We start from the raw sequence: 7,879 nt of genomic DNA, 5'->3' as shown, positions 1-7,879 counted from the left end.
ACAGTGCCACCTGCCAGCACTCTCCTGAGGGGGAAATAAGTTGTAAGAAGAAAGTGCACCCTTCAAACTTTCTAATACTGCTGGGAATTCTATTTTTCTCAACAAAGATGTATACATATTTATACAAGCTGAAATGCAGATATGAAAAAAAAATCTTGGAATTGCAGAGGTAAACTATATGTAAATGCCACAAAGTAATAGACTTGTAGTGCAAATCAGACCATTTTATCTTTAATTTTGCTTTCGCTTCCCCCCCCCCCCCCCCCCCCTCTTTCCTCTGGCTTAAAGGTGCATTAGAGATATGAATTTAAGCATATTCAGAACATGGGGCGTGAAATTAAATGTGTGGCAGAGTGAGAAAAATATACAGACGCTGGAGATGCCTTAAAAATAGTCATTTATGCAGATCGAGAGGAGTAAAATCATTTGCAATAGGGTGACCCTCTCTCCAAGCATTTTTCCTTCACTGTTCTATGCTAATCTCCCCCTGTATCTTCGTTTTTCATTGAACTCGCCAGTTTGCTGCTAAGCGGACTTGTAGATAAGGCAAAGTGCTAAAAGGAGACGAAAGAACGAGCTCAGTGGGCCCGTTTCTATTGCACTTTCACCCAAGGCAATGGGCAGAATTTAACGGATTCCTTCCAACATATGTTTTTGCCAGATAAGTAAACAGTGTGTGTCAGAAATGAAAAAAAAGCATTTGCAATTTAATGACATTACAGCTTCCAGCTTAGCCCGGCGTGCTGCGAGGCGAAAAGCAGAAAAAGGGGAAAGTGGAAGAATGGAGCCAGGGTGTCAACAGTGTTTTTTTTCTTTCTTTTTTGCAAGAAGCACTGCTGCATTCACTTATTATTATTCTCTTTCTATATTCCATTTTCCACTTTCATTCAAATTTATTTCCTTCTTTAGTTTTCTTCTTTTGTAACTGTTATTTCTATGCTTAAAAAAAAATCTTAAACTTTGTTTTTTGTATTCCCCCAAGGGATAAGCCTTGATGGGCTGAATGACCTTTTCTCATACTCTAACTTTGTTTATGTTCTCATGTTCATTGTTCAGTTCCTTCCCCTGGATGTTTTGTGCATAATGAAAAAATAAAGCAATACTTGCAGCAACTATCAATCTGATTTCATATTCTGTATTAAATGTTGGTACTGAGAGCAGGTTGAAATAAAACACATTAAAATGGGTGTCAATCATTTCAAATACAAAATAACAGATACTCCCCTTTTAGTCAATAATGATCCCCAGTGCTGACAGCTCCAGTATTACAGTAGACTAATTGTGCGGGAAAGTAGATTACAAGACTGGTAGACTGTCCTCCTTGACCACTCTTTGGTCTACTTACAGCCTCTGCTGCATACCAGGGCCCATTTGGCACCAGCCTTAATCTGTCTTTGGTATTAACTCAGTTAACCGGTTTGTTTGAGGATGGATCAATCACTCGCTAATTATTTTTTACAAGAAAGCATTATATTCTATATGCTTGCCTGCTGTTGATCTCTCATTAGGAGTACAGTGTAAATGCAATTGCACTGAAAAGGAAACGCTGTCACCTCAAGGCCTGTTAGCAGGGTGTTGAAGAATTGGGTCAGCCAGGTAAGGCTTACATTTTTGGATTCACTCACAATTATTTTTGTTTATATTTTGGTTTGCATGATTTTTTTTTTTTTTTTTTTTTTTTTGTATGAGCCCTAGAGCTTCAGAGGAACATTCTAGAAAACAATAACCTTCGATTTAATCTCCTGCAATTGTTCATGTCCCGCCTGTTCCTTGTGTGAAATATATTTAGATGCATCTCCTGTTAAAGAATATACTGTACTTGTCTTACCACCGATGAATCTTCACTCCAAGCCAGGCTCAATGATTTGTATTATATCCCACCTAAAAAAAATGCTTAGTATAGGCGTTTCTATGATCCATAATCAAAAGCCAACAGATCTTTGAATTACAAATGTGTTTACTTTTTCAATATTGGTTTCATTTTCGTTCTGTTTAAGGTAGACATAATTGACAGTGGTGACAGTTAAATGTCCCAAGCTGGAGGGAAAGGCAACAGGCAGATCTTAAGACCACTATCATTAATATAATATAATGATAAAACGGGCCGGTGTTAGATCAAATAGATAACTACATTTAAAGCGTATATAAGGACCTTTTTGACCACTTTTCCCTGCCTCAAGATGGCTTCACATGTACCTGCATGGCCCTCTCAGAACTACATTTCCCATCATCCTCCTGCTCACTGGTAAATCCATTTCAGGTACATATGTGAGCAGGAGGATGATGGGAAATGTAGTTCTGAGAGGGCCATGCGGGTACATGTGAAGCCATCTTGAGGCAGGGAATGCAATTTGAAAGTTTAAAAAAGTGGTCCAAATGTAAAAAAAAAAAACAAACAAACAAAATAAAAAACAATACACACACCTTACGTAAACAGTTATAGCAGCACATGGGAACATGTAACACAGTAAAATAAAAAAGTCCTTATATACTCTTTAAGGATCGCTGCAAAGTTATATTTTTGATTGGAGCTCCATCTGATGTAAGGTTCTGTTGGCTTTGGAGGGATAATAACCACTCCACACAGAATGTGATTGGCTGAGACAATCCATGATGTTTATAATACAGTATTTTATTAAATACTAACAGTATCAAGTTACTGCATTGTACATTTGAGAATATCTATCTATGAATTTCACACAAATGGGTTAGACTGTCATTGGGATCTCACAAGGAGAACTATCAATCTGCAGGTAGGGCAGTCAGTTCAAAATGTCAGCAGGCAGCAAAAGCTCCAGGTGGGACCTGAAAAGGGGTTAAATAGTATTCAGTGTAAAAAATAGAAATGACAAATTCATGGCCTTTCGTCTGTTGTCGTACACACTTTTGTTAAGTTTGCAATGGAAAAGGCCATGTAAGCATACTCAGGCATACATTTTTGGCAGTTCTGGACATAGAGAACCAACATTTTTGCTTGTATACAATGCTGATCTGAATTTCTTGTTTGCCAGGAGATTTCTCTTTGAGGTTTGTAGAAAGCTGATTTAAGAATGAACTACATATTACAATTTTTATATTGATAACATTGTATTTTATTGTCAAACTCAATGACAATCCTCTTCAAATTGTGAATGCAAGTGGTTTACAAATCCACTGTTGTAATATGTTAGTTAGTCCTTCAAGCAGCCTAGTGGATTAAGAGTAGAGCGTATCTCCTTCTCTTTACCTGAAGAGTTGGGAAGTCAAATTGCCTCCCTGTCTATAATTCAGCATAACTTAATTGTATTTAAGCTACATCCCAGACAAAAGTGCTCAGCTGAAAACACATGAGACCCTGTAGACATTGTAGGGATACCGTAAAAAATCCACTTTCATTTTACAGTATTCTATCACTTAGGTATAGGGAGGTGACAAACATTGGTTGGAAATGTCTGGCAACTGTGCGAAGTGTTTAAAAACATTTTTAAAAATAAATATAAATAAAACATGTTGTTTTGTTGTTATCATATTTACCTATAATGTATGTAAATAAGATGACAATAAAGCTTTTTCAAAACACCAATAACAAAAAACTGTTAAAAGTGGGCAAAATTATATGAATATCTCTAATGATGGTATATGTTTTCATCAGACAGGAGTATGACATCATAATGTAATTTGTTTATAGGTAAGTACTGCATTATGTAACAGATTAAACTGTAGAACTTTTTTTTAAAGCAAAGTGTTGAAGACATCTACTACTCATTACCTATCAATACAAAAATGATTTGTGCAGCGCTATTTATTCCAAGGCGCTGAGCATTGTAACAAACATTTTCACATTGCTAAACCACACAAATCCAATATTATTTGTATAAACACTGTAAGAAGAATAGAAATCACTGACAGGTCACGTGGTGGTAAAAGACAGTTACATTCAGTCACAACTACAATGCATTTCTTCTCACAGAATAAGAAAAAAAGAAAAAAAAAACTAGAATTGAAATGAATACATGAAAGCTAACCCAGCCAAGTCCAGTAATATGCATGTTAAGTGCATCAAATATGTAGCTGAACCAAGACCTTATAGCATTTAAAACTAGAAAGCTATTTGCTTATAGAGAAAACCATGCCAAGATTACCAAACAATTATAATCACAGATCTAATAATAGTTTTCAGTGTTTTGGGGAATGCTTTGAATGATTTAAAATCATCGTCTATTGTGTACATCATTATGAAGGTGTCTACACATTTTCAAATTAATCCAATTCACAATAAGTCACAAATCTTCATAGAAAAAAAAGCATCCATTCAAAAAAAACTGCACACGCGCACATAATGAATCCTAACGTGCTGAAGCTAATTTAAGGTTGCCAGTGATGTGGTGATTCTCTTTCAGACATATGTGTTGTGTAGGTGTTTCTTGTAAAATGTTCACTTGCATAATCTTTTTGGAAACCATTGAATGTAAACCAGCTAACTGCTACTGTAATCCAAATGTTTCACATGTTCTACCCTTGCGAAAGTCAAAATACGGTATTGAATGATACCTTATTAGAAATAATTTGAAAACTTTCAAACTAAAAAAAGTTATTTCAAATTCGCACTACCTCCCAAAAAACAACGTTCTTAGAAGTGAATTTTAGTATTTCATGCATATATAGACATAAGGATTAGCCACAAAATACATACCATATGGCAATGATCTGTTGTTAATTAAAGCAAGTGTACAGAATTTGCATGCTAACCCATGATATCACATTGAATAAATCCCACATACAGCTTTGCATATATTAATCCTGTACAAATGTTAATAAATAAAGCTTCTGAATTAATGTAGACTAGATATCTGTTTAATAATGTGCTAGAAGATAAAACATTACATCTCACTTAATGCAAGTTGCAAGTGTGTGATTCATCCCTTCTCATTAAAGGTGCAATCTAGAGCCCTCCAGATTTCAGGCGTAATAACCATTTTGGAAAATAATCTTCTTTGTTGATAGGCACATGTAGCAGAGTGTGTGCCAACTTGCAGGTACTTATCAATTGCCTATGTTATGTCTCACAGAAGTATATCATTCTTTGTGACTGGTCTCCAGGGCATTAGCTCTTCAAGTTCATTATTTCTTTTTTTGATAGATATATTTTGCCCTAAAAACCTGAGAATTTAATCTGAGGTTGACAATCCTTGCCGGGGGGCATTTAAGAGCTGGAACAAGAAATGTTAGTTTCTTTACGGCTATACACTTTCATTTTAATTTAAATCTGGATTTGGATTCGTAAAGTAATTTGGCATTTGCAATACTCATCTGGCCCATTAAGAGTGATAGTAAAAATATGAATGGCGTATTTTAAACTTAACACAAAGTATTTGTAAACAGGCTTTAAATAAGTCAAGAGTTAAAGCATCTGTTCATAGGGCACTACTGTACATACACATGTGATGAACAGAATCTAGACACTTGATTTAGTTCATCTTATTATCTAGTATGGGCCAAGCTTTTCACACTAAGGTGACTAGGCTAGGCTGATCACAGGTATAAATGGAAGTTAAGTACAAGTGGGTTTAGAATGGAAGGTAAGAAGTACTTTTTATAAGCCTACCGGTTGAGGTAGTAGGATCTTAAACACCAAAAATAATTCTATCTTTTTAAATCAGATCCCCCAAGTAGGGGCACAAAAAGTTGTTCTTATGTTTTTACAACCTGTAAACCCCCACAGACCAAATCACTGACATACTGATCCTTGTAACATATGGTACCCCCAATCTGGTAGAAATGTTGGCACCCAACTGTTCTCACTTTTCAGTGTTTCATTGTACAGAACAGTATGGACAATGCACATAAAGGGAGGAAAGAGAAGTGGTTGGTGACCGCAGTTACAGACTTGTCTTCAGTTTACAGGAATGTTAAAAGGCTTAAAAAGGGCATCTTCGAAAAGCATGTTAATCATTCAAGTTAATCAATCAAGGACTGGAGTATTTTATACTATGATCCTACCATATGAACCTACCAAAACCTTATTTTATTTATTGTTGCACTTATCCTTAACTAAAATAATATTCTAACACCAGTCACCAGATCAGGAAGTTTCTATCAGGGAATTTATTATTATAAGTTATTGGTGCACCTTTAAACAGATTTTATGGCAGCGGTTATGAAAATACAAGGTCCAACAGCTGATATTGAGTCACAACAGGATATGTGACACACTGCACATAAGTTAGTACAGATCTGGTTACTAGCCAAGGGGCACAGTCAGGCTACAAGCAATAGCTTGTGATAGTTTAACTGACTGATAGTCTTGATAACTAGATGCAGTTGATTCAATGGGAGAAAGGATATTGCTGTCAATACTGACATGCAGTTCACTGTGGTATGGTATATAAGGTTCCCACAAGAATTACTCAATTGAAAAGCCATAACTGGGAAACTGGAAGTAGTTGAAACACCATAATGCTGCCAGCAACCTCCTATCATTGAATTATATGAAATGGGACATTTGTATAACTGAACACAATACCAAGAATTAAAATAGAATAATAGTCTCTGGAGAAGAGTTTTTATTCTTAAAGACAAATCTTTTGACAAGTGCAAATCAGAATATCCACTTAAACACATGGACAAAAAATGGGCTAAATCAGCAAAATGGATTCCACTTGTTTAAACTTTTCTTTTGTTATTATGTAGATTTCTAATTTATTTCACATACAGCACTCATATCCATCTGAGTCAATCCAGACTCATACAAGACACTAAAGAAGTCAATTGCTGAAATTGGTCCCCTGGAATAAGACATTTTATGAGGAAAGTTGGCTGCAAATGTTTCTTTATGCTTTATGACTGTTGCCAACTCCCTTTGAAATGACAATAACAAGTCAATTTTGTCCAGCTATGTACATTGGCAGACCACCTTTTTTCTTGTTTTGGTCAAAATATGCCACCCCAAAAAAGTATATTTCTAACTGGGATAAAATGAAGCACTGACTACAGTGAGCATCAAGTCTGCAATGAGATAATAGCTTTCTGATTGGTTAAAACATGATTCATAGATCCTCCAGTTAGACCTATTATGCTACAAATGCTTTGGACGTCATTTTTTTTCAGAAGGGAGTGATCCAACACTTGTTGTGCATCAGATAGTAAGGCTTAGTAATGCAATGCGCCACTAACAACATACTCCTGAAGTAACAGGACCATTTTACAATATGGGATTACAGGAGTCAGGTGTTTAGGAAGGGCAGTCGTTTAGATTAACCTTGGCTGGTTCCAGTTAGTAATGTGTCTTTCTTTAATCCCTAAGTATAACAACACTGATTACCCTTGACACTCAACATGCTGGTATCAGTACTGTTCACATTGGTAACGAAAGGGGAAGGGGTAGTTTCAAGGGGTAATATCAAGGACTAAACTAAGACTTTCCCTCTCATTAGCAAAATCATATTTCTAAGAAATGACTTTTTTTCTGTTTTAATATATATTACATACCATTTATTTGCTCAACTAAACAGCCATGATTCTGCATCCATGATTGCAAAACAACAAAACGTGCACAAAAAAAAAAAAACAACTGACATTAACAGAGTTAATTTTTATTAACGAAGAGTGTAATTTTGTGTTTCAACAGCAGTGGGTGCTTGTGCTTCAGTTTGGTTGAGCAAGTCATGTATACCTGTCCTAAACTTTTTTTTTTGTTTTTTCCTGGTATAACGTACAAAACTGCCAATGTTATTCTTCATTTGAAAACCTTTATTCTAACTAGCATTATCTTTTTTTTTCTTCCTCAGAATGTTTTGTGTGTTTAAGGTGTCAAGCAAATCTGCACATGTTATTTAGTACCTGTCCAACTTTAAACCAAAAAAAAACTTAATTCAATTTGTCTTTTCAAATATTACACATA

This window comes from Polyodon spathula, chromosome 15 (genome assembly GCF_017654505.1).
Source record: "Polyodon spathula isolate WHYD16114869_AA chromosome 15, ASM1765450v1, whole genome shotgun sequence".
Lineage (NCBI taxonomy): Eukaryota > Metazoa > Chordata > Actinopteri > Acipenseriformes > Polyodontidae > Polyodon > Polyodon spathula.
Note: the sequence above shows the minus strand (reverse complement) of the source record.